The sequence below is a fragment of the Schistocerca gregaria genome, unplaced genomic scaffold, assembly GCF_023897955.1.
Source record: "Schistocerca gregaria isolate iqSchGreg1 unplaced genomic scaffold, iqSchGreg1.2 ptg000395l, whole genome shotgun sequence".
NCBI classification, from domain to species: domain Eukaryota; kingdom Metazoa; phylum Arthropoda; class Insecta; order Orthoptera; family Acrididae; genus Schistocerca; species Schistocerca gregaria.
Genome location: NW_026061834.1, coordinates 577,754 through 602,097, shown reverse-complemented (window position 1 = coordinate 602,097; position 24,344 = coordinate 577,754). Strand labels below are relative to the sequence as shown.

General features: G+C 50.1%; 32 non-coding genes across 32 annotated transcripts; all 32 read right to left on the bottom strand.

Annotated features, from left to right (window-relative positions):
* Window positions 1-410: 410 nt before the first annotated feature.
* Window positions 411-483, bottom strand: Trnak-uuu (transfer RNA lysine (anticodon UUU)). Its single transcript has one exon. It is a non-coding gene; the product is annotated as a tRNA-Lys (tRNA).
* Window positions 484-1,021: 538 nt separating this feature from the next.
* Window positions 1,022-1,094, bottom strand: Trnaf-gaa (transfer RNA phenylalanine (anticodon GAA)). The gene has a single exon. It is a non-coding gene; the product is annotated as a tRNA-Phe (tRNA).
* A 579-nt stretch (window positions 1,095-1,673) lies between these two features.
* On the bottom strand, window positions 1,674-1,755 carry Trnas-uga (transfer RNA serine (anticodon UGA)). The gene has a single exon. It is a non-coding gene; the product is annotated as a tRNA-Ser (tRNA).
* Window positions 1,756-2,682: 927 nt separating this feature from the next.
* Window positions 2,683-2,755, bottom strand: Trnak-uuu (transfer RNA lysine (anticodon UUU)). The gene has a single exon. It is a non-coding gene; the product is annotated as a tRNA-Lys (tRNA).
* A 538-nt stretch (window positions 2,756-3,293) lies between these two features.
* On the bottom strand, window positions 3,294-3,366 carry Trnaf-gaa (transfer RNA phenylalanine (anticodon GAA)). Its single transcript has one exon. It is a non-coding gene; the product is annotated as a tRNA-Phe (tRNA).
* Window positions 3,367-3,945: 579 nt separating this feature from the next.
* Window positions 3,946-4,027, bottom strand: Trnas-uga (transfer RNA serine (anticodon UGA)). Its single transcript has one exon. It is a non-coding gene; the product is annotated as a tRNA-Ser (tRNA).
* A 927-nt stretch (window positions 4,028-4,954) lies between these two features.
* Window positions 4,955-5,027, bottom strand: Trnak-uuu (transfer RNA lysine (anticodon UUU)). The gene has a single exon. It is a non-coding gene; the product is annotated as a tRNA-Lys (tRNA).
* A 538-nt stretch (window positions 5,028-5,565) lies between these two features.
* On the bottom strand, window positions 5,566-5,638 carry Trnaf-gaa (transfer RNA phenylalanine (anticodon GAA)). The gene has a single exon. It is a non-coding gene; the product is annotated as a tRNA-Phe (tRNA).
* A 579-nt stretch (window positions 5,639-6,217) lies between these two features.
* Window positions 6,218-6,299, bottom strand: Trnas-uga (transfer RNA serine (anticodon UGA)). The gene has a single exon. It is a non-coding gene; the product is annotated as a tRNA-Ser (tRNA).
* A 927-nt stretch (window positions 6,300-7,226) lies between these two features.
* On the bottom strand, window positions 7,227-7,299 carry Trnak-uuu (transfer RNA lysine (anticodon UUU)). Its single transcript has one exon. It is a non-coding gene; the product is annotated as a tRNA-Lys (tRNA).
* A 538-nt stretch (window positions 7,300-7,837) lies between these two features.
* Window positions 7,838-7,910, bottom strand: Trnaf-gaa (transfer RNA phenylalanine (anticodon GAA)). The gene has a single exon. It is a non-coding gene; the product is annotated as a tRNA-Phe (tRNA).
* A 579-nt stretch (window positions 7,911-8,489) lies between these two features.
* On the bottom strand, window positions 8,490-8,571 carry Trnas-uga (transfer RNA serine (anticodon UGA)). The gene has a single exon. It is a non-coding gene; the product is annotated as a tRNA-Ser (tRNA).
* Window positions 8,572-9,498: 927 nt separating this feature from the next.
* Trnak-uuu (transfer RNA lysine (anticodon UUU)) lies at window positions 9,499-9,571 on the bottom strand. Its single transcript has one exon. It is a non-coding gene; the product is annotated as a tRNA-Lys (tRNA).
* A 538-nt stretch (window positions 9,572-10,109) lies between these two features.
* Trnaf-gaa (transfer RNA phenylalanine (anticodon GAA)) lies at window positions 10,110-10,182 on the bottom strand. The gene has a single exon. It is a non-coding gene; the product is annotated as a tRNA-Phe (tRNA).
* A 579-nt stretch (window positions 10,183-10,761) lies between these two features.
* Window positions 10,762-10,843, bottom strand: Trnas-uga (transfer RNA serine (anticodon UGA)). The gene has a single exon. It is a non-coding gene; the product is annotated as a tRNA-Ser (tRNA).
* A 927-nt stretch (window positions 10,844-11,770) lies between these two features.
* Trnak-uuu (transfer RNA lysine (anticodon UUU)) lies at window positions 11,771-11,843 on the bottom strand. Its single transcript has one exon. It is a non-coding gene; the product is annotated as a tRNA-Lys (tRNA).
* A 538-nt stretch (window positions 11,844-12,381) lies between these two features.
* Window positions 12,382-12,454, bottom strand: Trnaf-gaa (transfer RNA phenylalanine (anticodon GAA)). Its single transcript has one exon. It is a non-coding gene; the product is annotated as a tRNA-Phe (tRNA).
* Window positions 12,455-13,033: 579 nt separating this feature from the next.
* Window positions 13,034-13,115, bottom strand: Trnas-uga (transfer RNA serine (anticodon UGA)). The gene has a single exon. It is a non-coding gene; the product is annotated as a tRNA-Ser (tRNA).
* A 927-nt stretch (window positions 13,116-14,042) lies between these two features.
* On the bottom strand, window positions 14,043-14,115 carry Trnak-uuu (transfer RNA lysine (anticodon UUU)). The gene has a single exon. It is a non-coding gene; the product is annotated as a tRNA-Lys (tRNA).
* A 538-nt stretch (window positions 14,116-14,653) lies between these two features.
* On the bottom strand, window positions 14,654-14,726 carry Trnaf-gaa (transfer RNA phenylalanine (anticodon GAA)). The gene has a single exon. It is a non-coding gene; the product is annotated as a tRNA-Phe (tRNA).
* A 579-nt stretch (window positions 14,727-15,305) lies between these two features.
* On the bottom strand, window positions 15,306-15,387 carry Trnas-uga (transfer RNA serine (anticodon UGA)). Its single transcript has one exon. It is a non-coding gene; the product is annotated as a tRNA-Ser (tRNA).
* Window positions 15,388-16,314: 927 nt separating this feature from the next.
* On the bottom strand, window positions 16,315-16,387 carry Trnak-uuu (transfer RNA lysine (anticodon UUU)). The gene has a single exon. It is a non-coding gene; the product is annotated as a tRNA-Lys (tRNA).
* Window positions 16,388-16,925: 538 nt separating this feature from the next.
* Trnaf-gaa (transfer RNA phenylalanine (anticodon GAA)) lies at window positions 16,926-16,998 on the bottom strand. Its single transcript has one exon. It is a non-coding gene; the product is annotated as a tRNA-Phe (tRNA).
* A 579-nt stretch (window positions 16,999-17,577) lies between these two features.
* On the bottom strand, window positions 17,578-17,659 carry Trnas-uga (transfer RNA serine (anticodon UGA)). The gene has a single exon. It is a non-coding gene; the product is annotated as a tRNA-Ser (tRNA).
* A 927-nt stretch (window positions 17,660-18,586) lies between these two features.
* Trnak-uuu (transfer RNA lysine (anticodon UUU)) lies at window positions 18,587-18,659 on the bottom strand. Its single transcript has one exon. It is a non-coding gene; the product is annotated as a tRNA-Lys (tRNA).
* A 538-nt stretch (window positions 18,660-19,197) lies between these two features.
* Trnaf-gaa (transfer RNA phenylalanine (anticodon GAA)) lies at window positions 19,198-19,270 on the bottom strand. Its single transcript has one exon. It is a non-coding gene; the product is annotated as a tRNA-Phe (tRNA).
* Window positions 19,271-19,849: 579 nt separating this feature from the next.
* Trnas-uga (transfer RNA serine (anticodon UGA)) lies at window positions 19,850-19,931 on the bottom strand. Its single transcript has one exon. It is a non-coding gene; the product is annotated as a tRNA-Ser (tRNA).
* A 927-nt stretch (window positions 19,932-20,858) lies between these two features.
* Window positions 20,859-20,931, bottom strand: Trnak-uuu (transfer RNA lysine (anticodon UUU)). The gene has a single exon. It is a non-coding gene; the product is annotated as a tRNA-Lys (tRNA).
* A 538-nt stretch (window positions 20,932-21,469) lies between these two features.
* Trnaf-gaa (transfer RNA phenylalanine (anticodon GAA)) lies at window positions 21,470-21,542 on the bottom strand. The gene has a single exon. It is a non-coding gene; the product is annotated as a tRNA-Phe (tRNA).
* Window positions 21,543-22,121: 579 nt separating this feature from the next.
* On the bottom strand, window positions 22,122-22,203 carry Trnas-uga (transfer RNA serine (anticodon UGA)). Its single transcript has one exon. It is a non-coding gene; the product is annotated as a tRNA-Ser (tRNA).
* Window positions 22,204-23,130: 927 nt separating this feature from the next.
* Trnak-uuu (transfer RNA lysine (anticodon UUU)) lies at window positions 23,131-23,203 on the bottom strand. The gene has a single exon. It is a non-coding gene; the product is annotated as a tRNA-Lys (tRNA).
* Window positions 23,204-23,741: 538 nt separating this feature from the next.
* Trnaf-gaa (transfer RNA phenylalanine (anticodon GAA)) lies at window positions 23,742-23,814 on the bottom strand. Its single transcript has one exon. It is a non-coding gene; the product is annotated as a tRNA-Phe (tRNA).
* Between the last annotated feature and the right edge of the window lie 530 nt (window positions 23,815-24,344).

Genomic DNA, 24,344 nt, shown 5'->3' with positions numbered 1-24,344 from the left:
AAAATGACGGGGGCGCACTCGTGGGCCTGCGACGGCTTCCTGCAGTCACATCGTCAGTGCGAGGTGGACCGGTAGGCACAGGAAGCAGCGGCCGTCGTGAAACTCAGCATTCTTAAACGGAAATTTTCGTCTTGTTTAGAATGGCGTCATTGGTTTGCACGCTCATTCATGCGTGTGAAAATATTTGCTGCTCTTTACGCAGAATCGCACGCAGCCGGCGGGATTCGAAACTACTTTCGAGTCAGACGCCTTAACCACTCGGCCACGGCTGCCCCGAACGCAGCGTTCTCCCGACACGTGCAAATTGAACCGTTTAAAGCACTGTGGTGTCAGAAAACGGCGTTGCTGCATTCTTTTCCGTAGTGTTTCCACCACTACCAGAGGCAACGCTACCAAATTATTAAAATTTCCGCCCGAACAGGGACTTGAATCCTGGACCCTTAGGTTAAAAGCCTAATGCTCTACCGACTGAGCTATCCGGGCTCACAACGCCTTATGAAACATCTCACGATGCACAACGACACATTGACTCATGTCCTTTACTGTTGTGCAATCGCTGCATGGAGCTGTTAGTAGTTAAACGTCGCCTGAATGCTGTCTGCAAACTTATCGCGCAAAGCTCGTAACAGACCATCGAACAATGTTGACACACGATGCAAAAACAAACTGCAGCAGTCGTTACGTCTCATACGTTGGAGTAGAGGATTTACGTGTTTTGTCGACACTCATCGGGCAATTGGAAAATTCACAAGCACTTCGAATGCAATGTTTCCCACGTTTTCGCTCATTTCACGGTTCCGCTTGATACGTTCTTCACCTCCTGGCACAAAACAGGGAACGCAGTCAGTAGGACGTCTTTTTTATTTTCTTACTTCTCAGAGAGTTGCCTACTGCGTTCCTCTTATGGCAAGCACTAGACAACCAGAACAGTTACAGAAGGGAGTCATGTCCGTTCTCGGCTGTAGTTACATTATCACAAAGTCAGAGCAATTCCATTGGCGTCGGCTTCAAAACGAAGCCGTGCCGAAACCCGGGATCGAACCAGGGACCTTTAGATCTTCAGTCTAACGCTCTCCCAACTGAGCTATTTCGGCTGACGCACAGCGCCCCTCTTTTGCACGTCTGCCCCGTTGCCAATTTCACAGTCATCTTCGTCTGAAAGAACACAGGGACGCCGAAAGGCGAACAGCAGATGCAGTAAAGTACCACACACATTTCTTCTGCTTCCATCGTCGTAACTAGCAAACATGTCGACTCGATTCATGTAATATTGACTTCGCTGACGCTAGAAAAGCTGTGCTATATCGATGCCACGCGCAACTAGTGTGCAGAGAACGAGGCAGAGGAAGGAGTGAGCCTCTCCAAAGTGTGTGAGGCAGTATCTAGCAGATACACGCGGTAAAACATTTGACTTGCGTTTGCTCATTAATTGCTACACGTCATCGTCTGCAAGCTAAAATAATCACATCTGCACTGCCCAGAGAGGCGACACTTGCACTGACACCTGGTGGACGGTTGTGAGACGAGGAGATGAGCTGTGGCTTCTGGGCACGACTGTAGCGCTGCACCCTGGAGCCAAGAACACTGCACCTTGCTGGCGGCCCACGTGTTTAGTAGTGACGCAACTGCTAGGATGCAGCTGAACGTCCATCTTCTGGGAGCGAGAAAATTTCCGCAGTCGGCAGGACTCGAACCTACGCTCCCAGAGGGAATCTGATTTCAAGTCAGACGCCTTAACCACTCGCCCACGACTGCACGTCTCAGAAGCGTCTCTCGACAACTGAAACTCCCACCTTTGCAAGCAATCTCATGGCAGAAGGCAGCATGGGCTTACTCTTTTCTGTAGTGATTCCACTGCCAGCACATTAGACGTTACGAAAGTGTATTAATTTTCGCCCCGACAGGGACTAGAACCCAGGACCCTTTGGTTGAAAACCTAACGCTCTACCGACTGAGCTATCCGCACCCACGCACGAGCATTGTCATACAGCTGCGTCGTGTGCGAGTGATTCGCATGTCGTAATTGCTGGCTTATGGCTCCAATGGCGACTTCACCGACTTCCCACTGACGCGCCGCTGACGCTAGTTTTCTGGCGTCTTAAGGGATGGACATACTTGCAAGTAGCTGCGAGATCATTGAAAAGAAACGCGGCGCCATTGCTTTTGCCGCACTCGACTGATTGAATTGCAATTCTTAAAAAGGAATGAACCTTCACTCTGTCCAACAATTTCAAGCACGTGTGTGTACTCACGAACTCGGCGAAGGCGCGAGAAAATGACGGGGGCGCACTCGTGGGCCTGCGACGGCTTCCTGCAGTCACATCGTCAGTGCGAGGTGGACCGGTAGGCACAGGAAGCAGCGGCCGTCGTGAAACTCAGCATTCTTAAACGGAAATTTTCGTCTTGTTTAGAATGGCGTCATTGGTTTGCACGCTCATTCATGCGTGTGAAAATATTTGCTGCTCTTTACGCAGAATCGCACGCAGCCGGCGGGATTCGAAACTACTTTCGAGTCAGACGCCTTAACCACTCGGCCACGGCTGCCCCGAACGCAGCGTTCTCCCGACACGTGCAAATTGAACCGTTTAAAGCACTGTGGTGTCAGAAAACGGCGTTGCTGCATTCTTTTCCGTAGTGTTTCCACCACTACCAGAGGCAACGCTACCAAATTATTAAAATTTCCGCCCGAACAGGGACTTGAATCCTGGACCCTTAGGTTAAAAGCCTAATGCTCTACCGACTGAGCTATCCGGGCTCACAACGCCTTATGAAACATCTCACGATGCACAACGACACATTGACTCATGTCCTTTACTGTTGTGCAATCGCTGCATGGAGCTGTTAGTAGTTAAACGTCGCCTGAATGCTGTCTGCAAACTTATCGCGCAAAGCTCGTAACAGACCATCGAACAATGTTGACACACGATGCAAAAACAAACTGCAGCAGTCGTTACGTCTCATACGTTGGAGTAGAGGATTTACGTGTTTTGTCGACACTCATCGGGCAATTGGAAAATTCACAAGCACTTCGAATGCAATGTTTCCCACGTTTTCGCTCATTTCACGGTTCCGCTTGATACGTTCTTCACCTCCTGGCACAAAACAGGGAACGCAGTCAGTAGGACGTTTTTTTTATTTTCTTACTTCTCAGAGAGTTGCCTACTGCGTTCCTCTTATGGCAAGCACTAGACAACCAGAACAGTTACAGAAGGGAGTCATGTCCGTTCTCGGCTGTAGTTACATTATCACAAAGTCAGAGCAATTCCATTGGCGTCGGCTTCAAAACGAAGCCGTGCCGAAACCCGGGATCGAACCAGGGACCTTTAGATCTTCAGTCTAACGCTCTCCCAACTGAGCTATTTCGGCTGACGCACAGCGCCCCTCTTTTGCACGTCTGCCCCGTTGCCAATTTCACAGTCATCTTCGTCTGAAAGAACACAGGGACGCCGAAAGGCGAACAGCAGATGCAGTAAAGTACCACACACATTTCTTCTGCTTCCATCGTCGTAACTAGCAAACATGTCGACTCGATTCATGTAATATTGACTTCGCTGACGCTAGAAAAGCTGTGCTATATCGATGCCACGTGCAACTAGTGTGCAGAGAACGAGGCAGAGGAAGGAGTGAGCCTCTCCAAAGTGTGTGAGGCAGTATCTAGCAGATACACGCGGTAAAACATTTGACTTGCGTTTGCTCATTAATTGCTACACGTCATCGTCTGCAAGCTAAAATAATCACATCTGCACTGCCCAGAGAGGCGACACTTGCACTGACACCTGGTGGACGGTTGTGAGACGAGGAGATGAGCTGTGGCTTCTGGGCACGACTGTAGCGCTGCACCCTGGAGCCAAGAACACTGCACCTTGCTGGCGGCCCACGTGTTTAGTAGTGACGCAACTGCTAGGATGCAGCTGAACGTCCATCTTCTGGGAGCGAGAAAATTTCCGCAGTCGGCAGGACTCGAACCTACGCTCCCAAAGGGAATCTGATTTCAAGTCAGACGCCTTAACCACTCGGCCACGACTGCACGTCTCAGAAGCGTCTCTCGACAACTGAAACTCCCACCTTTGCAAGCAATCTCATGGCAGAAGGCAGCATGGGCTTACTCTTTTCTGTAGTGATTCCACTGCCAGCACATTAGACGTTACGAAAGTGTATTAATTTTCGCCCCGACAGGGACTAGAACCCAGGACCCTTTGGTTGAAAACCTAACGCTCTACCGACTGAGCTATCCGCACCCACGCACGAGCATTGTCATACAGCTGCGTCGTGTGCGAGTGATTCGCATGTCGTAATTGCTGGCTTATGGCTCCAATGGCGACTTCACCGACTTCCCACTGACGCGCCGCTGACGCTAGTTTTCTGGCGTCTTAAGGGATGGACATACTTGCAAGTAGCTGCGAGATCATTGAAAAGAAACGCGGCGCCATTGCTTTTGCCGCACTCGACTGATTGAATTGCAATTCTTAAAAAGGAATGAACCTTCACTCTGTCCAACAATTTCAAGCACGTGTGTGTACTCACGAACTCGGCGAAGGCGCGAGAAAATGACGGGGGCGCACTCGTGGGCCTGCGACGGCTTCCTGCAGTCACATCGTCAGTGCGAGGTGGACCGGTAGGCACAGGAAGCAGCGGCCGTCGTGAAACTCAGCATTCTTAAACGGAAATTTTCGTCTTGTTTAGAATGGCGTCATTGGTTTGCACGCTCATTCATGCGTGTGAAAATATTTGCTGCTCTTTACGCAGAATCGCACGCAGCCGGCGGGATTCGAAACTACTTTCGAGTCAGACGCCTTAACCACTCGGCCACGGCTGCCCCGAACGCAGCGTTCTCCCGACACGTGCAAATTGAACCGTTTAAAGCACTGTGGTGTCAGAAAACGGCGTTGCTGCATTCTTTTCCGTAGTGTTTCCACCACTACCAGAGGCAACGCTACCAAATTATTAAAATTTCCGCCCGAACAGGGACTTGAATCCTGGACCCTTAGGTTAAAAGCCTAATGCTCTACCGACTGAGCTATCCGGGCTCACAACGCCTTATGAAACATCTCACGATGCACAACGACACATTGACTCATGTCCTTTACTGTTGTGCAATCGCTGCATGGAGCTGTTAGTAGTTAAACGTCGCCTGAATGCTGTCTGCAAACTTATCGCGCAAAGCTCGTAACAGACCATCGAACAATGTTGACACACGATGCAAAAACAAACTGCAGCAGTCGTTACGTCTCATACGTTGGAGTAGAGGATTTACGTGTTTTGTCGACACTCATCGGGCAATTGGAAAATTCACAAGCACTTCGAATGCAATGTTTCCCACGTTTTCGCTCATTTCACGGTTCCGCTTGATACGTTCTTCACCTCCTGGCACAAAACAGGGAACGCAGTCAGTAGGACGTTTTTTTTATTTTCTTACTTCTCAGAGAGTTGCCTACTGCGTTCCTCTTATGGCAAGCACTAGACAACCAGAACAGTTACAGAAGGGAGTCATGTCCGTTCTCGGCTGTAGTTACATTATCACAAAGTCAGAGCAATTCCATTGGCGTCGGCTTCAAAACGAAGCCGTGCCGAAACCCGGGATCGAACCAGGGACCTTTAGATCTTCAGTCTAACGCTCTCCCAACTGAGCTATTTCGGCTGACGCACAGCGCCCCTCTTTTGCACGTCTGCCCCGTTGCCAATTTCACAGTCATCTTCGTCTGAAAGAACACAGGGACGCCGAAAGGCGAACAGCAGATGCAGTAAAGTACCACACACATTTCTTCTGCTTCCATCGTCGTAACTAGCAAACATGTCGACTCGATTCATGTAATATTGACTTCGCTGACGCTAGAAAAGCTGTGCTATATCGATGCCACGTGCAACTAGTGTGCAGAGAACGAGGCAGAGGAAGGAGTGAGCCTCTCCAAAGTGTGTGAGGCAGTATCTAGCAGATACACGCGGTAAAACATTTGACTTGCGTTTGCTCATTAATTGCTACACGTCATCGTCTGCAAGCTAAAATAATCACATCTGCACTGCCCAGAGAGGCGACACTTGCACTGACACCTGGTGGACGGTTGTGAGACGAGGAGATGAGCTGTGGCTTCTGGGCACGACTGTAGCGCTGCACCCTGGAGCCAAGAACACTGCACCTTGCTGGCGGCCCACGTGTTTAGTAGTGACGCAACTGCTAGGATGCAGCTGAACGTCCATCTTCTGGGAGCGAGAAAATTTCCGCAGTCGGCAGGACTCGAACCTACGCTCCCAAAGGGAATCTGATTTCAAGTCAGACGCCTTAACCACTCGGCCACGACTGCACGTCTCAGAAGCGTCTCTCGACAACTGAAACTCCCACCTTTGCAAGCAATCTCATGGCAGAAGGCAGCATGGGCTTACTCTTTTCTGTAGTGATTCCACTGCCAGCACATTAGACGTTACGAAAGTGTATTAATTTTCGCCCCGACAGGGACTAGAACCCAGGACCCTTTGGTTGAAAACCTAACGCTCTACCGACTGAGCTATCCGCACCCACGCACGAGCATTGTCATACAGCTGCGTCGTGTGCGAGTGATTCGCATGTCGTAATTGCTGGCTTATGGCTCCAATGGCGACTTCACCGACTTCCCACTGACGCGCCGCTGACGCTAGTTTTCTGGCGTCTTAAGGGATGGACATACTTGCAAGTAGCTGCGAGATCATTGAAAAGAAACGCGGCGCCATTGCTTTTGCCGCACTCGACTGATTGAATTGCAATTCTTAAAAAGGAATGAACCTTCACTCTGTCCAACAATTTCAAGCACGTGTGTGTACTCACGAACTCGGCGAAGGCGCGAGAAAATGACGGGGGCGCACTCGTGGGCCTGCGACGGCTTCCTGCAGTCACATCGTCAGTGCGAGGTGGACCGGTAGGCACAGGAAGCAGCGGCCGTCGTGAAACTCAGCATTCTTAAACGGAAATTTTCGTCTTGTTTAGAATGGCGTCATTGGTTTGCACGCTCATTCATGCGTGTGGAAATATTTGCTGCTCTTTACGCAGAATCGCACGCAGCCGGCGGGATTCGAAACTACTTTCGAGTCAGACGCCTTAACCACTCGGCCACGGCTGCCCCGAACGCAGCGTTCTCCCGACACGTGCAAATTGAACCGTTTAAAGCACTGTGGTGTCAGAAAACGGCGTTGCTGCATTCTTTTCCGTAGTGTTTCCACCACTACCAGAGGCAACGCTACCAAATTATTAAAATTTCCGCCCGAACAGGGACTTGAATCCTGGACCCTTAGGTTAAAAGCCTAATGCTCTACCGACTGAGCTATCCGGGCTCACAACGCCTTATGAAACATCTCACGATGCACAACGACACATTGACTCATGTCCTTTACTGTTGTGCAATCGCTGCATGGAGCTGTTAGTAGTTAAACGTCGCCTGAATGCTGTCTGCAAACTTATCGCGCAAAGCTCGTAACAGACCATCGAACAATGTTGACACACGATGCAAAAACAAACTGCAGCAGTCGTTACGTCTCATACGTTGGAGTAGAGGATTTACGTGTTTTGTCGACACTCATCGGGCAATTGGAAAATTCACAAGCACTTCGAATGCAATGTTTCCCACGTTTTCGCTCATTTCACGGTTCCGCTTGATACGTTCTTCACCTCCTGGCACAAAACAGGGAACGCAGTCAGTAGGACGTTTTTTTTATTTTCTTACTTCTCAGAGAGTTGCCTACTGCGTTCCTCTTATGGCAAGCACTAGACAACCAGAACAGTTACAGAAGGGAGTCATGTCCGTTCTCGGCTGTAGTTACATTATCACAAAGTCAGAGCAATTCCATTGGCGTCGGCTTCAAAACGAAGCCGTGCCGAAACCCGGGATCCAACCAGGGACCTTTAGATCTTCAGTCTAACGCTCTCCCAACTGAGCTATTTCGGCTGACGCACAGCGCCCCTCTTTTGCACGTCTGCCCCGTTGCCAATTTCACAGTCATCTTCGTCTGAAAGAACACAGGGACGCCGAAAGGCGAACAGCAGATGCAGTAAAGTACCACACACATTTCTTCTGCTTCCATCGTCGTAACTAGCAAACATGTCGACTCGATTCATGTAATATTGACTTCGCTGACGCTAGAAAAGCTGTGCTATATCGATGCCACGTGCAACTAGTGTGCAGAGAACGAGGCAGAGGAAGGAGTGAGCCTCTCCAAAGTGTGTGAGGCAGTATCTAGCAGATACACGCGGTAAAACATTTGACTTGCGTTTGCTCATTAATTGCTACACGTCATCGTCTGCAAGCTAAAATAATCACATCTGCACTGCCCAGAGAGGCGACACTTGCACTGACACCTGGTGGACGGTTGTGAGACGAGGAGATGAGCTGTGGCTTCTGGGCACGACTGTAGCGCTGCACCCTGGAGCCAAGAACACTGCACCTTGCTGGCGGCCCACGTGTTTAGTAGTGACGCAACTGCTAGGATGCAGCTGAACGTCCATCTTCTGGGAGCGAGAAAATTTCCGCAGTCGGCAGGACTCGAACCTACGCTCCCAGAGGGAATCTGATTTCAAGTCAGACGCCTTAACCACTCGGCCACGACTGCACGTCTCAGAAGCGTCTCTCGACAACTGAAACTCCCACCTTTGCAAGCAATCTCATGGCAGAAGGCAGCATGGGCTTACTCTTTTCTGTAGTGATTCCACTGCCAGCACATTAGACGTTACGAAAGTGTATTAATTTTCGCCCCGACAGGGACTAGAACCCAGGACCCTTTGGTTGAAAACCTAACGCTCTACCGACTGAGCTATCCGCACCCACGCACGAGCATTGTCATACAGCTGCGTCGTGTGCGAGTGATTCGCATGTCGTAATTGCTGGCTTATGGCTCCAATGGCGACTTCACCGACTTCCCACTGACGCGCCGCTGACGCTAGTTTTCTGGCGTCTTAAGGGATGGACATACTTGCAAGTAGCTGCGAGATCATTGAAAAGAAACGCGGCGCCATTGCTTTTGCCGCACTCGACTGATTGAATTGCAATTCTTAAAAAGGAATGAACCTTCACTCTGTCCAACAATTTCAAGCACGTGTGTGTACTCACGAACTCGGCGAAGGCGCGAGAAAATGACGGGGGCGCACTCGTGGGCCTGCGACGGCTTCCTGCAGTCACATCGTCAGTGCGAGGTGGACCGGTAGGCACAGGAAGCAGCGGCCGTCGTGAAACTCAGCATTCTTAAACGGAAATTTTCGTCTTGTTTAGAATGGCGTCATTGGTTTGCACGCTCATTCATGCGTGTGAAAATATTTGCTGCTCTTTACGCAGAATCGCACGCAGCCGGCGGGATTCGAAACTACTTTCGAGTCAGACGCCTTAACCACTCGGCCACGGCTGCCCCGAACGCAGCGTTCTCCCGACACGTGCAAATTGAACCGTTTAAAGCACTGTGGTGTCAGAAAACGGCGTTGCTGCATTCTTTTCCGTAGTGTTTCCACCACTACCAGAGGCAACGCTACCAAATTATTAAAATTTCCGCCCGAACAGGGACTTGAATCCTGGACCCTTAGGTTAAAAGCCTAATGCTCTACCGACTGAGCTATCCGGGCTCACAACGCCTTATGAAACATCTCACGATGCACAACGACACATTGACTCATGTCCTTTACTGTTGTGCAATCGCTGCATGGAGCTGTTAGTAGTTAAACGTCGCCTGAATGCTGTCTGCAAACTTATCGCGCAAAGCTCGTAACAGACCATCGAACAATGTTGACACACGATGCAAAAACAAACTGCAGCAGTCGTTACGTCTCATACGTTGGAGTAGAGGATTTACGTGTTTTGTCGACACTCATCGGGCAATTGGAAAATTCACAAGCACTTCGAATGCAATGTTTCCCACGTTTTCGCTCATTTCACGGTTCCGCTTGATACGTTCTTCACCTCCTGGCACAAAACAGGGAACGCAGTCAGTAGGACGTTTTTTTTATTTTCTTACTTCTCAGAGAGTTGCCTACTGCGTTCCTCTTATGGCAAGCACTAGACAACCAGAACAGTTACAGAAGGGAGTCATGTCCGTTCTCGGCTGTAGTTACATTATCACAAAGTCAGAGCAATTCCATTGGCGTCGGCTTCAAAACGAAGCCGTGCCGAAACCCGGGATCGAACCAGGGACCTTTAGATCTTCAGTCTAACGCTCTCCCAACTGAGCTATTTCGGCTGACGCACAGCGCCCCTCTTTTGCACGTCTGCCCCGTTGCCAATTTCACAGTCATCTTCGTCTGAAAGAACACAGGGACGCCGAAAGGCGAACAGCAGATGCAGTAAAGTACCACACACATTTCTTCTGCTTCCATCGTCGTAACTAGCAAACATGTCGACTCGATTCATGTAATATTGACTTCGCTGACGCTAGAAAAGCTGTGCTATATCGATGCCACGTGCAACTAGTGTGCAGAGAACGAGGCAGAGGAAGGAGTGAGCCTCTCCAAAGTGTGTGAGGCAGTATCTAGCAGATACACGCGGTAAAACATTTGACTTGCGTTTGCTCATTAATTGCTACACGTCATCGTCTGCAAGCTAAAATAATCACATCTGCACTGCCCAGAGAGGCGACACTTGCACTGACACCTGGTGGACGGTTGTGAGACGAGGAGATGAGCTGTGGCTTCTGGGCACGACTGTAGCGCTGCACCCTGGAGCCAAGAACACTGCACCTTGCTGGCGGCCCACGTGTTTAGTAGTGACGCAACTGCTAGGATGCAGCTGAACGTCCATCTTCTGGGAGCGAGTAAATTTCCGCAGTCGGCAGGACTCGAACCTACGCTCCCAGAGGGAATCTGATTTCAAGTCAGACGCCTTAACCACTCGGCCACGACTGCACGTCTCAGAAGCGTCTCTCGACAACTGAAACTCCCACCTTTGCAAGCAATCTCATGGCAGAAGGCAGCATGGGCTTACTCTTTTCTGTAGTGATTCCACTGCCAGCACATTAGACGTTACGAAAGTGTATTAATTTTCGCCCCGACAGGGACTAGAACCCAGGACCCTTTGGTTGAAAACCTAACGCTCTACCGACTGAGCTATCCGCACCCACGCACGAGCATTGTCATACAGCTGCGTCGTGTGCGAGTGATTCGCATGTCGTAATTGCTGGCTTATGGCTCCAATGGCGACTTCACCGACTTCCCACTGACGCGCCGCTGACGCTAGTTTTCTGGCGTCTTAAGGGATGGACATACTTGCAAGTAGCTGCGAGATCATTGAAAAGAAACGCGGCGCCATTGCTTTTGCCGCACTCGACTGATTGAATTGCAATTCTTAAAAAGGAATGAACCTTCACTCTGTCCAACAATTTCAAGCACGTGTGTGTACTCACGAACTCGGCGAAGGCGCGAGAAAATGACGGGGGCGCACTCGTGGGCCTGCGACGGCTTCCTGCAGTCACATCGTCAGTGCGAGGTGGACCGGTAGGCACAGGAAGCAGCGGCCGTCGTGAAACTCAGCATTCTTAAACGGAAATTTTCGTCTTGTTTAGAATGGCGTCATTGGTTTGCACGCTCATTCATGCGTGTGGAAATATTTGCTGCTCTTTACGCAGAATCGCACGCAGCCGGCGGGATTCGAAACTACTTTCGAGTCAGACGCCTTAACCACTCGGCCACGGCTGCCCCGAACGCAGCGTTCTCCCGACACGTGCAAATTGAACCGTTTAAAGCACTGTGGTGTCAGAAAACGGCGTTGCTGCATTCTTTTCCGTAGTGTTTCCACCACTACCAGAGGCAACGCTACCAAATTATTAAAATTTCCGCCCGAACAGGGACTTGAATCCTGGACCCTTAGGTTAAAAGCCTAATGCTCTACCGACTGAGCTATCCGGGCTCACAACGCCTTATGAAACATCTCACGATGCACAACGACACATTGACTCATGTCCTTTACTGTTGTGCAATCGCTGCATGGAGCTGTTAGTAGTTAAACGTCGCCTGAATGCTGTCTGCAAACTTATCGCGCAAAGCTCGTAACAGACCATCGAACAATGTTGACACACGATGCAAAAACAAACTGCAGCAGTCGTTACGTCTCATACGTTGGAGTAGAGGATTTACGTGTTTTGTCGACACTCATCGGGCAATTGGAAAATTCACAAGCACTTCGAATGCAATGTTTCCCACGTTTTCGCTCATTTCACGGTTCCGCTTGATACGTTCTTCACCTCCTGGCACAAAACAGGGAACGCAGTCAGTAGGACGTTTTTTTTATTTTCTTACTTCTCAGAGAGTTGCCTACTGCGTTCCTCTTATGGCAAGCACTAGACAACCAGAACAGTTACAGAAGGGAGTCATGTCCGTTCTCGGCTGTAGTTACATTATCACAAAGTCAGAGCAATTCCATTGGCGTCGGCTTCAAAACGAAGCCGTGCCGAAACCCGGGATCGAACCAGGGACCTTTAGATCTTCAGTCTAACGCTCTCCCAACTGAGCTATTTCGGCTGACGCACAGCGCCCCTCTTTTGCACGTCTGCCCCGTTGCCAATTTCACAGTCATCTTCGTCTGAAAGAACACAGGGACGCCGAAAGGCGAACAGCAGATGCAGTAAAGTACCACACACATTTCTTCTGCTTCCATCGTCGTAACTAGCAAACATGTCGACTCGATTCATGTAATATTGACTTCGCTGACGCTAGAAAAGCTGTGCTATATCGATGCCACGTGCAACTAGTGTGCAGAGAACGAGGCAGAGGAAGGAGTGAGCCTCTCCAAAGTGTGTGAGGCAGTATCTAGCAGATACACGCGGTAAAACATTTGACTTGCGTTTGCTCATTAATTGCTACACGTCATCGTCTGCAAGCTAAAATAATCACATCTGCACTGCCCAGAGAGGCGACACTTGCACTGACACCTGGTGGACGGTTGTGAGACGAGGAGATGAGCTGTGGCTTCTGGGCACGACTGTAGCGCTGCACCCTGGAGCCAAGAACACTGCACCTTGCTGGCGGCCCACGTGTTTAGTAGTGACGCAACTGCTAGGATGCAGCTGAACGTCCATCTTCTGGGAGCGAGAAAATTTCCGCAGTCGGCAGGACTCGAACCTACGCTCCCAGAGGGAATCTGATTTCAAGTCAGACGCCTTAACCACTCGGCCACGACTGCACGTCTCAGAAGCGTCTCTCGACAACTGAAACTCCCACCTTTGCAAGCAATCTCATGGCAGAAGGCAGCATGGGCTTACTCTTTTCTGTAGTGATTCCACTGCCAGCACATTAGACGTTACGAAAGTGTATTAATTTTCGCCCCGACAGGGACTAGAACCCAGGACCCTTTGGTTGAAAACCTAACGCTCTACCGACTGAGCTATCCGCACCCACGCACGAGCATTGTCATACAGCTGCGTCGTGTGCGAGTGATTCGCATGTCGTAATTGCTGGCTTATGGCTCCAATGGCGACTTCACCGACTTCCCACTGACGCGCCGCTGACGCTAGTTTTCTGGCGTCTTAAGGGATGGACATACTTGCAAGTAGCTGCGAGATCATTGAAAAGAAACGCGGCGCCATTGCTTTTGCCGCACTCGACTGATTGAATTGCAATTCTTAAAAAGGAATGAACCTTCACTCTGTCCAACAATTTCAAGCACGTGTGTGTACTCACGAACTCGGCGAAGGCGCGAGAAAATGACGGGGGCGCACTCGTGGGCCTGCGACGGCTTCCTGCAGTCACATCGTCAGTGCGAGGTGGACCGGTAGGCACAGGAAGCAGCGGCCGTCGTGAAACTCAGCATTCTTAAACGGAAATTTTCGTCTTGTTTAGAATGGCGTCATTGGTTTGCACGCTCATTCATGCGTGTGAAAATATTTGCTGCTCTTTACGCAGAATCGCACGCAGCCGGCGGGATTCGAAACTACTTTCGAGTCAGACGCCTTAACCACTCGGCCACGGCTGCCCCGAACGCAGCGTTCTCCCGACACGTGCAAATTGAACCGTTTAAAGCACTGTGGTGTCAGAAAACGGCGTTGCTGCATTCTTTTCCGTAGTGTTTCCACCACTACCAGAGGCAACGCTACCAAATTATTAAAATTTCCGCCCGAACAGGGACTTGAATCCTGGACCCTTAGGTTAAAAGCCTAATGCTCTACCGACTGAGCTATCCGGGCTCACAACGCCTTATGAAACATCTCACGATGCACAACGACACATTGACTCATGTCCTTTACTGTTGTGCAATCGCTGCATGGAGCTGTTAGTAGTTAAACGTCGCCTGAATGCTGTCTGCAAACTTATCGCGCAAAGCTCGTAACAGACCATCGAACAATGTTGACACACGATGCAAAAACAAACTGCAGCAGTCGTTACGTCTCATACGTTGGAGTAGAGGATTTACGTGTTTTGTCGACACTCATCGGGCAATTGGAAAATTCACAAGCACTTCGAATGCAATGTTTCCCACGTTTTCGCTCATTTCACGGTTCCGCTTGATACGTTCTTCACCTCCTGGCACAAAACAGGGAACGCAGTCAGTAGGACGTTTTTTTTATTTTCTTACTTCTCAGAGAGTTGCCTACTGCGTTCCTCTTATGGCAAGCACTAGACAACCAGAACAGTTACAGAAGGGAGTCATGTCCGTTCTCGGCTGTAGTTACATTATCACAAAGTCAGAGCAATTCCATTGGCGTCGGCTTCAAAACGAAGCCGTGCCGAAACCCGGGATCGAACCAGGGACCTTTAGATCTTCAGTCTAACGCTCTCCCAACTGAGCTATTTCGGCTGACGCACAGCGCCCCTCTTTTGCACGTCTGCCCCGTTGCCAATTTCACAGTCATCTTCGTCTGAAAGAACACAGGGACGCCGAAAGGCGAACAGCAGATGCAGTAAAGTACCACACACATTTCTTCTGCTTCCATCGTCGTAACTAGCAAACATGTCGACTCGATTCATGTAATATTGACTTCGCTGACGCTAGAAAAGCTGTGCTATATCGATGCCACGTGCAACTAGTGTGCAGAGAACGAGGCAGAGGAAGGAGTGAGCCTCTCCAAAGTGTGTGAGGCAGTATCTAGCAGATACACGCGGTAAAACATTTGACTTGCGTTTGCTCATTAATTGCTACACGTCATCGTCTGCAAGCTAAAATAATCACATCTGCACTGCCCAGAGAGGCGACACTTGCACTGACACCTGGTGGACGGTTGTGAGACGAGGAGATGAGCTGTGGCTTCTGGGCACGACTGTAGCGCTGCACCCTGGAGCCAAGAACACTGCACCTTGCTGGCGGCCCACGTGTTTAGTAGTGACGCAACTGCTAGGATGCAGCTGAACGTCCATCTTCTGGGAGCGAGAAAATTTCCGCAGTCGGCAGGACTCGAACCTACGCTCCCAGAGGGAATCTGATTTCAAGTCAGACGCCTTAACCACTCGGCCACGACTGCACGTCTCAGAAGCGTCTCTCGACAACTGAAACTCCCACCTTTGCAAGCAATCTCATGGCAGAAGGCAGCATGGGCTTACTCTTTTCTGTAGTGATTCCACTGCCAGCACATTAGACGTTACGAAAGTGTATTAATTTTCGCCCCGACAGGGACTAGAACCCAGGACCCTTTGGTTGAAAACCTAACGCTCTACCGACTGAGCTATCCGCACCCACGCACGAGCATTGTCATACAGCTGCGTCGTGTGCGAGTGATTCGCATGTCGTAATTGCTGGCTTATGGCTCCAATGGCGACTTCACCGACTTCCCACTGACGCGCCGCTGACGCTAGTTTTCTGGCGTCTTAAGGGATGGACATACTTGCAAGTAGCTGCGAGATCATTGAAAAGAAACGCGGCGCCATTGCTTTTGCCGCACTCGACTGATTGAATTGCAATTCTTAAAAAGGAATGAACCTTCACTCTGTCCAACAATTTCAAGCACGTGTGTGTACTCACGAACTCGGCGAAGGCGCGAGAAAATGACGGGGGCGCACTCGTGGGCCTGCGACGGCTTCCTGCAGTCACATCGTCAGTGCGAGGTGGCCCGGTAGGCACAGGAAGCAGCGGCCGTCGTGAAACTCAGCATTCTTAAACGGAAATTTTCGTCTTGTTTAGAATGGCGTCATTGGTTTGCACGCTCATTCATGCGTGTGAAAATATTTGCTGCTCTTTACGCAGAATCGCACGCAGCCGGCGGGATTCGAAACTACTTTCGAGTCAGACGCCTTAACCACTCGGCCACGGCTGCCCCGAACGCAGCGTTCTCCCGACACGTGCAAATTGAACCGTTTAAAGCACTGTGGTGTCAGAAAACGGCGTTGCTGCATTCTTTTCCGTAGTGTTTCCACCACTACCAGAGGCAACGCTACCAAATTATTAAAATTTCCGCCCGAACAGGGACTTGAATCCTGGACCCTTAGGTTAAAAGCCTAATGCTCTACCGACTGAGCTATCCGGGCTCACAACGCCTTATGAAACATCTCACGATGCACAACGACACATTGACTCATGTCCTTTACTGTTGTGCAATCGCTGCATGGAGCTGTTAGTAGTTAAACGTCGCCTGAATGCTGTCTGCAAACTTATCGCGCAAAGCTCGTAACAGACCATCGAACAATGTTGACACACGATGCAAAAACAAACTGCAGCAGTCGTTACGTCTCATACGTTGGAGTAGAGGATTTACGTGTTTTGTCGACACTCATCGGGCAATTGGAAAATTCACAAGCACTTCGAATGCAATGTTTCCCACGTTTTCGCTCATTTCACGGTTCCGCTTGATACGTTCTTCACCTCCTGGCACAAAACAGGGAACGCAGTCAGTAGGACGTTTTTTTTATTTTCTTACTTCTCAGAGAGTTGCCTACTGCGTTCCTCTTATGGCAAGCACTAGACAACCAGAACAGTTACAGAAGGGAGTCATGTCCGTTCTCGGCTGTAGTTACATTATCACAAAGTCAGAGCAATTCCATTGGCGTCGGCTTCAAAACGAAGCCGTGCCGAAACCCGGGATCGAACCAGGGACCTTTAGATCTTCAGTCTAACGCTCTCCCAACTGAGCTATTTCGGCTGACGCACAGCGCCCCTCTTTTGCACGTCTGCCCCGTTGCCAATTTCACAGTCATCTTCGTCTGAAAGAACACAGGGACGCCGAAAGGCGAACAGCAGATGCAGTAAAGTACCACACACATTTCTTCTGCTTCCATCGTCGTAACTAGCAAACATGTCGACTCGATTCATGTAATATTGACTTCGCTGACGCTAGAAAAGCTGTGCTATATCGATGCCACGTGCAACTAGTGTGCAGAGAACGAGGCAGAGGAAGGAGTGAGCCTCTCCAAAGTGTGTGAGGCAGTATCTAGCAGATACACGCGGTAAAACATTTGACTTGCGTTTGCTCATTAATTGCTACACGTCATCGTCTGCAAGCTAAAATAATCACATCTGCACTGCCCAGAGAGGCGACACTTGCACTGACACCTGGTGGACGGTTGTGAGACGAGGAGATGAGCTGTGGCTTTTGGGCACGACTGTAGTGCTGCACCCTGGAGCCAAGAACACTGCACCTTGCTGGCGGCCCACGTGTTTAGTAGTGACGCAACTGCTAGGATGCAGCTGAACGTCCATCTTCTGGGAGCGAGAAAATTTCCGCAGTCGGCAGGACTCGAACCTACGCTCCCAGAGGGAATCTGATTTCAAGTCAGACGCCTTAACCACTCGGCCACGACTGCACGTCTCAGAAGCGTCTCTCGACAACTGAAACTCCCACCTTTGCAAGCAATCTCATGGCAGAAGGCAGCATGGGCTTACTCTTTTCTGTAGTGATTCCACTGCCAGCACATTAGACGTTACGAAAGTGTATTAATTTTCGCCCCGACAGGGACTAGAACCCAGGACCCTTTGGTTGAAAACCTAACGCTCTACCGACTGAGCTATCCGCACCCACGCACGAGCATTGTCATACAGCTGCGTCGTGTGCGAGTGATTCGCATGTCGTAATTGCTGGCTTATGGCTCCAATGGCGACTTCACCGACTTCCCACTGACGCGCCGCTGACGCTAGTTTTCTGGCGTCTTAAGGGATGGACATACTTGCAAGTAGCTGCGAGATCATTGAAAAGAAACGCGGCGCCATTGCTTTTGCCGCACTCGACTGATTGAATTGCAATTCTTAAAAAGGAATGAACCTTCACTCTGTCCAACAATTTCAAGCACGTGTGTGTACTCACGAACTCGGCGAAGGCGCGAGAAAATGACGGGGGCGCACTCGTGGGCCTGCGACGGCTTCCTGCAGTCACATCGTCAGTGCGAGGTGGACCGGTAGGCACAGGAAGCAGCGGCCGTCGTGAAACTCAGCATTCTTAAACGGAAATTTTCGTCTTGTTTAGAATGGCGTCATTGGTTTGCACGCTCATTCATGCGTGTGAAAATATTTGCTGCTCTTTACGCAGAATCGCACGCAGCCGGCGGGATTCGAAACTACTTTCGAGTCAGACGCCTTAACCACTCGGCCACGGCTGCCCCGAACGCAGCGTTCTCCCGACACGTGCAAATTGAACCGTTTAAAGCACTGTGGTGTCAGAAAACGGCGTTGCTGCATTCTTTTCCGTAGTGTTTCCACCACTACCAGAGGCAACGCTACCAAATTATTAAAATTTCCGCCCGAACAGGGACTTGAATCCTGGACCCTTAGGTTAAAAGCCTAATGCTCTACCGACTGAGCTATCCGGGCTCACAACGCCTTATGAAACATCTCACGATGCACAACGACACATTGACTCATGTCCTTTACTGTTGTGCAATCGCTGCATGGAGCTGTTAGTAGTTAAACGTCGCCTGAATGCTGTCTGCAAACTTATCGCGCAAAGCTCGTAACAGACCATCGAACAATGTTGACACACGATGCAAAAACAAACTGCAGCAGTCGTTACGTCTCATACGTTGGAGTAGAGGATTTACGTGTTTTGTCGACACTCATCGGGCAATTGGAAAATTCACAAGCACTTCGAATGCAATGTTTCCCACGTTTTCGCTCATTTCACGGTTCCGCTTGATACGTTCTTCACCTCCTGGCACAAAACAGGGAACGCAGTCAGTAGGACGTTTTTTTTATTTTCTTACTTCTCAGAGAGTTGCCTACTGCGTTCCTCTTATGGCAAGCACTAGACAACCAGAACAGTTACAGAAGGGAGTCATGTCCGTTCTCGGCTGTAGTTACATTATCACAAAGTCAGAGCAATTCCATTGGCGTCGGCTTCAAAACGAAGCCGTGCCGAAACCCGGGATCGAACCAGGGACCTTTAGATCTTCAGTCTAACGCTCTCCCAACTGAGCTATTTCGGCTGACGCGCAGCGCCCCTCTTTTGCACGTCTGCCCCGTTGCCAATTTCACAGTCATCTTCGTCTGAAAGAACACAGGGACGCCGAAAGGCGAACAGCAGATGCAGTAAAGTACCACACACATTTCTTCTGCTTCCATCGTCGTAACTAGCAAACATGTCGACTCGATTCATGTAATATTGACTTCGCTGACGCTAGAAAAGCTGTGCTATATCGATGCCACGTGCAACTAGTGTGCAGAGAACGAGGCAGAGGAAGGAGTGAGCCTCTCCAAAGTGTGTGAGGCAGTATCTAGCAGATACACGCGGTAAAACATTTGACTTGCGTTTGCTCATTAATTGCTACACGTCATCGTCTGCAAGCTAAAATAATCACATCTGCACTGCCCAGAGAGGCGACACTTGCACTGACACCTGGTGGACGGTTGTGAGACGAGGAGATGAGCTGTGGCTTCTGGGCACGACTGTAGCGCTGCACCCTGGAGCCAAGAACACTGCACCTTGCTGGCGGCCCACGTGTTTAGTAGTGACGCAACTGCTAGGATGCAGCTGAACGTCCATCTTCTGGGAGCGAGAAAATTTCCGCAGTCGGCAGGACTCGAACCTACGCTCCCAGAGGGAATCTGATTTCAAGTCAGACGCCTTAACCACTCGGCCACGACTGCACGTCTCAGAAGCGTCTCTCGACAACTGAAACTCCCACCTTTGCAAGCAATCTCATGGCAGAAGGCAGCATGGGCTTACTCTTTTCTGTAGTGATTCCACTGCCAGCACATTAGACGTTACGAAAGTGTATTAATTTTCGCCCCGACAGGGACTAGAACCCAGGACCCTTTGGTTGAAAACCTAACGCTCTACCGACTGAGCTATCCGCACCCACGCACGAGCATTGTCATACAGCTGCGTCGTGTGCGAGTGATTCGCATGTCGTAATTGCTGGCTTATGGCTCCAATGGCGACTTCACCGACTTCCCACTGACGCGCCGCTGACGCTAGTTTTCTGGCGTCTTAAGGGATGGACATACTTGCAAGTAGCTGCGAGATCATTGAAAAGAAACGCGGCGCCATTGCTTTTGCCGCACTCGACTGATTGAATTGCAATTCTTAAAAAGGAATGAACCTTCACTCTGTCCAACAATTTCAAGCACGTGTGTGTACTCACGAACTCGGCGAAGGCGCGAGAAAATGACGGGGGCGCACTCGTGGGCCTGCGACGGCTTCCTGCAGTCACATCGTCAGTGCGAGGTGGACCGGTAGGCACAGGAAGCAGCGGCCGTCGTGAAACTCAGCATTCTTAAACGGAAATTTTCGTCTTGTTTAGAATGGCGTCATTGGTTTGCACGCTCATTCATGCGTGTGAAAATATTTGCTGCTCTTTACGCAGAATCGCACGCAGCCGGCGGGATTCGAAACTACTTTCGAGTCAGACGCCTTAACCACTCGGCCACGGCTGCCCCGAACGCAGCGTTCTCCCGACACGTGCAAATTGAACCGTTTAAAGCACTGTGGTGTCAGAAAACGGCGTTGCTGCATTCTTTTCCGTAGTGTTTCCACCACTACCAGAGGCAACGCTACCAAATTATTAAAATTTCCGCCCGAACAGGGACTTGAATCCTGGACCCTTAGGTTAAAAGCCTAATGCTCTACCGACTGAGCTATCCGGGCTCACAACGCCTTATGAAACATCTCACGATGCACAACGACACATTGACTCATGTCCTTTACTGTTGTGCAATCGCTGCATGGAGCTGTTAGTAGTTAAACGTCGCCTGAATGCTGTCTGCAAACTTATCGCGCAAAGCTCGTAACAGACCATCGAACAATGTTGACACACGATGCAAAAACAAACTGCAGCAGTCGTTACGTCTCATACGTTGGAGTAGAGGATTTACGTGTTTTGTCGACACTCATCGGGCAATTGGAAAATTCACAAGCACTTCGAATGCAATGTTTCCCACGTTTTCGCTCATTTCACGGTTCCGCTTGATACGTTCTTCACCTCCTGGCACAAAACAGGGAACGCAGTCAGTAGGACGTTTTTTTTATTTTCTTACTTCTCAGAGAGTTGCCTACTGCGTTCCTCTTATGGCAAGCACTAGACAACCAGAACAGTTACAGAAGGGAGTCATGTCCGTTCTCGGCTGTAGTTACATTATCACAAAGTCAGAGCAATTCCATTGGCGTCGGCTTCAAAACGAAGCCGTGCCGAAACCCGGGATCGAACCAGGGACCTTTAGATCTTCAGTCTAACGCTCTCCCAACTGAGCTATTTCGGCTGACGCACAGCGCCCCTCTTTTGCACGTCTGCCCCGTTGCCAATTTCACAGTCATCTTCGTCTGAAAGAACACAGGGACGCCGAAAGGCGAACAGCAGATGCAGTAAAGTACCACACACATTTCTTCTGCTTCCATCGTCGTAACTAGCAAACATGTCGACTCGATTCATGTAATATTGACTTCGCTGACGCTAGAAAAGCTGTGCTATATCGATGCCACGTGCAACTAGTGTGCAGAGAACGAGGCAGAGGAAGGAGTGAGCCTCTCCAAAGTGTGTGAGGCAGTATCTAGCAGATACACGCGGTAAAACATTTGACTTGCGTTTGCTCATTAATTGCTACACGTCATCGTCTGCAAGCTAAAATAATCACATCTGCACTGCCCAGAGAGGCGACACTTGCACTGACACCTGGTGGACGGTTGTGAGACGAGGAGATGAGCTGTGGCTTCTGGGCACGACTGTAGCGCTGCACCCTGGAGCCAAGAACACTGCACCTTGCTGGCGGCCCACGTGTTTAGTAGTGACGCAACTGCTAGGATGCAGCTGAACGTCCATCTTCTGGGAGCGAGAAAATTTCCGCAGTCGGCAGGACTCGAACCTACGCTCCCAGAGGGAATCTGATTTCAAGTCAGACGCCTTAACCACTCGGCCACGACTGCACGTCTCAGAAGCGTCTCTCGACAACTGAAACTCCCACCTTTGCAAGCAATCTCATGGCAGAAGGCAGCATGGGCTTACTCTTTTCTGTAGTGATTCCACTGCCAGCACATTAGACGTTACGAAAGTGTATTAATTTTCGCCCCGACAGGGACTAGAACCCAGGACCCTTTGGTTGAAAACCTAACGCTCTACCGACTGAGCTATCCGCACCCACGCACGAGCATTGTCATACAGCTGCGTCGTGTGCGAGTGATTCGCATGTCGTAATTGCTGGCTTATGGCTCCAATGGCGACTTCACCGACTTCCCACTGACGCGCCGCTGACGCTAGTTTTCTGGCGTCTTAAGGGATGGACATACTTGCAAGTAGCTGCGAGATCATTGAAAAGAAACGCGGCGCCATTGCTTTTGCCGCACTCGACTGATTGAATTGCAATTCTTAAAAAGGAATGAACCTTCACTCTGTCCAACAATTTCAAGCACGTGTGTGTACTCACGAACTCGGCGAAGGCGCGAGAAAATGACGGGGGCGCACTCGTGGGCCTGCGACGGCTTCCTGCAGTCACATCGTCAGTGCGAGGTGGACCGGTAGGCACAGGAAGCAGCGGCCGTCGTGAAACTCAGCATTCTTAAACGGAAATTTTCGTCTTGTTTAGAATGGCGTCATTGGTTTGCACGCTCATTCATGCGTGTGAAAATATTTGCTGCTCTTTACGCAGAATCGCACGCAGCCGGCGGGATTCGAAACTACTTTCGAGTCAGACGCCTTAACCACTCGGCCACGGCTGCCCCGAACGCAGCGTTCTCCCGACACGTGCAAATTGAACCGTTTAAAGCACTGTGGTGTCAGAAAACGGCGTTGCTGCATTCTTTTCCGTAGTGTTTCCACCACTACCAGAGGCAACGCTACCAAATTATTAAAATTTCCGCCCGAACAGGGACTTGAATCCTGGACCCTTAGGTTAAAAGCCTAATGCTCTACCGACTGAGCTATCCGGGCTCACAACGCCTTATGAAACATCTCACGATGCACAACGACACATTGACTCATGTCCTTTACTGTTGTGCAATCGCTGCATGGAGCTGTTAGTAGTTAAACGTCGCCTGAATGCTGTCTGCAAACTTATCGCGCAAAGCTCGTAACAGACCATCGAACAATGTTGACACACGATGCAAAAACAAACTGCAGCAGTCGTTACGTCTCATACGTTGGAGTAGAGGATTTACGTGTTTTGTCGACACTCATCGGGCAATTGGAAAATTCACAAGCACTTCGAATGCAATGTTTCCCACGTTTTCGCTCATTTCACGGTTCCGCTTGATACGTTCTTCACCTCCTGGCACAAAACAGGGAACGCAGTCAGTAGGACGTTTTTTTTATTTTCTTACTTCTCAGAGAGTTGCCTACTGCGTTCCTCTTATGGCAAGCACTAGACAACCAGAACAGTTACAGAAGGGAGTCATGTCCGTTCTCGGCTGTAGTTACATTATCACAAAGTCAGAGCAATTCCATTGGCGTCGGCTTCAAAACGAAGCCGTGCCGAAACCCGGGATCGAACCAGGGACCTTTAGATCTTCAGTCTAACGCTCTCCCAACTGAGCTATTTCGGCTGACGCACAGCGCCCCTCTTTTGCACGTCTGCCCCGTTGCCAATTTCACAGTCATCTTCGTCTGAAAGAACACAGGGACGCCGAAAGGCGAACAGCAGATGCAGTAAAGTACCACACACATTTCTTCTGCTTCCATCGTCGTAACTAGCAAACATGTCGACTCGATTCATGTAATATTGACTTCGCTGACGCTAGAAAAGCTGTGCTATATCGATGCCACGTGCAACTAGTGTGCAGAGAACGAGGCAGAGGAAGGAGTGAGCCTCTCCAAAGTGTGTGAGGCAGTATCTAGCAGATACACGCGGTAAAACATTTGACTTGCGTTTGCTCATTAATTGCTACACGTCATCGTCTGCAAGCTAAAATAATCACATCTGCACTGCCCAGAGAGGCGACACTTGCACTGACACCTGGTGGACGGTTGTGAGACGAGGAGATGAGCTGTGGCTTCTGGGCACGACTGTAGCGCTGCACCCTGGAGCCAAGAACACTGCACCTTGCTGGCGGCCCACGTGTTTAGTAGTGACGCA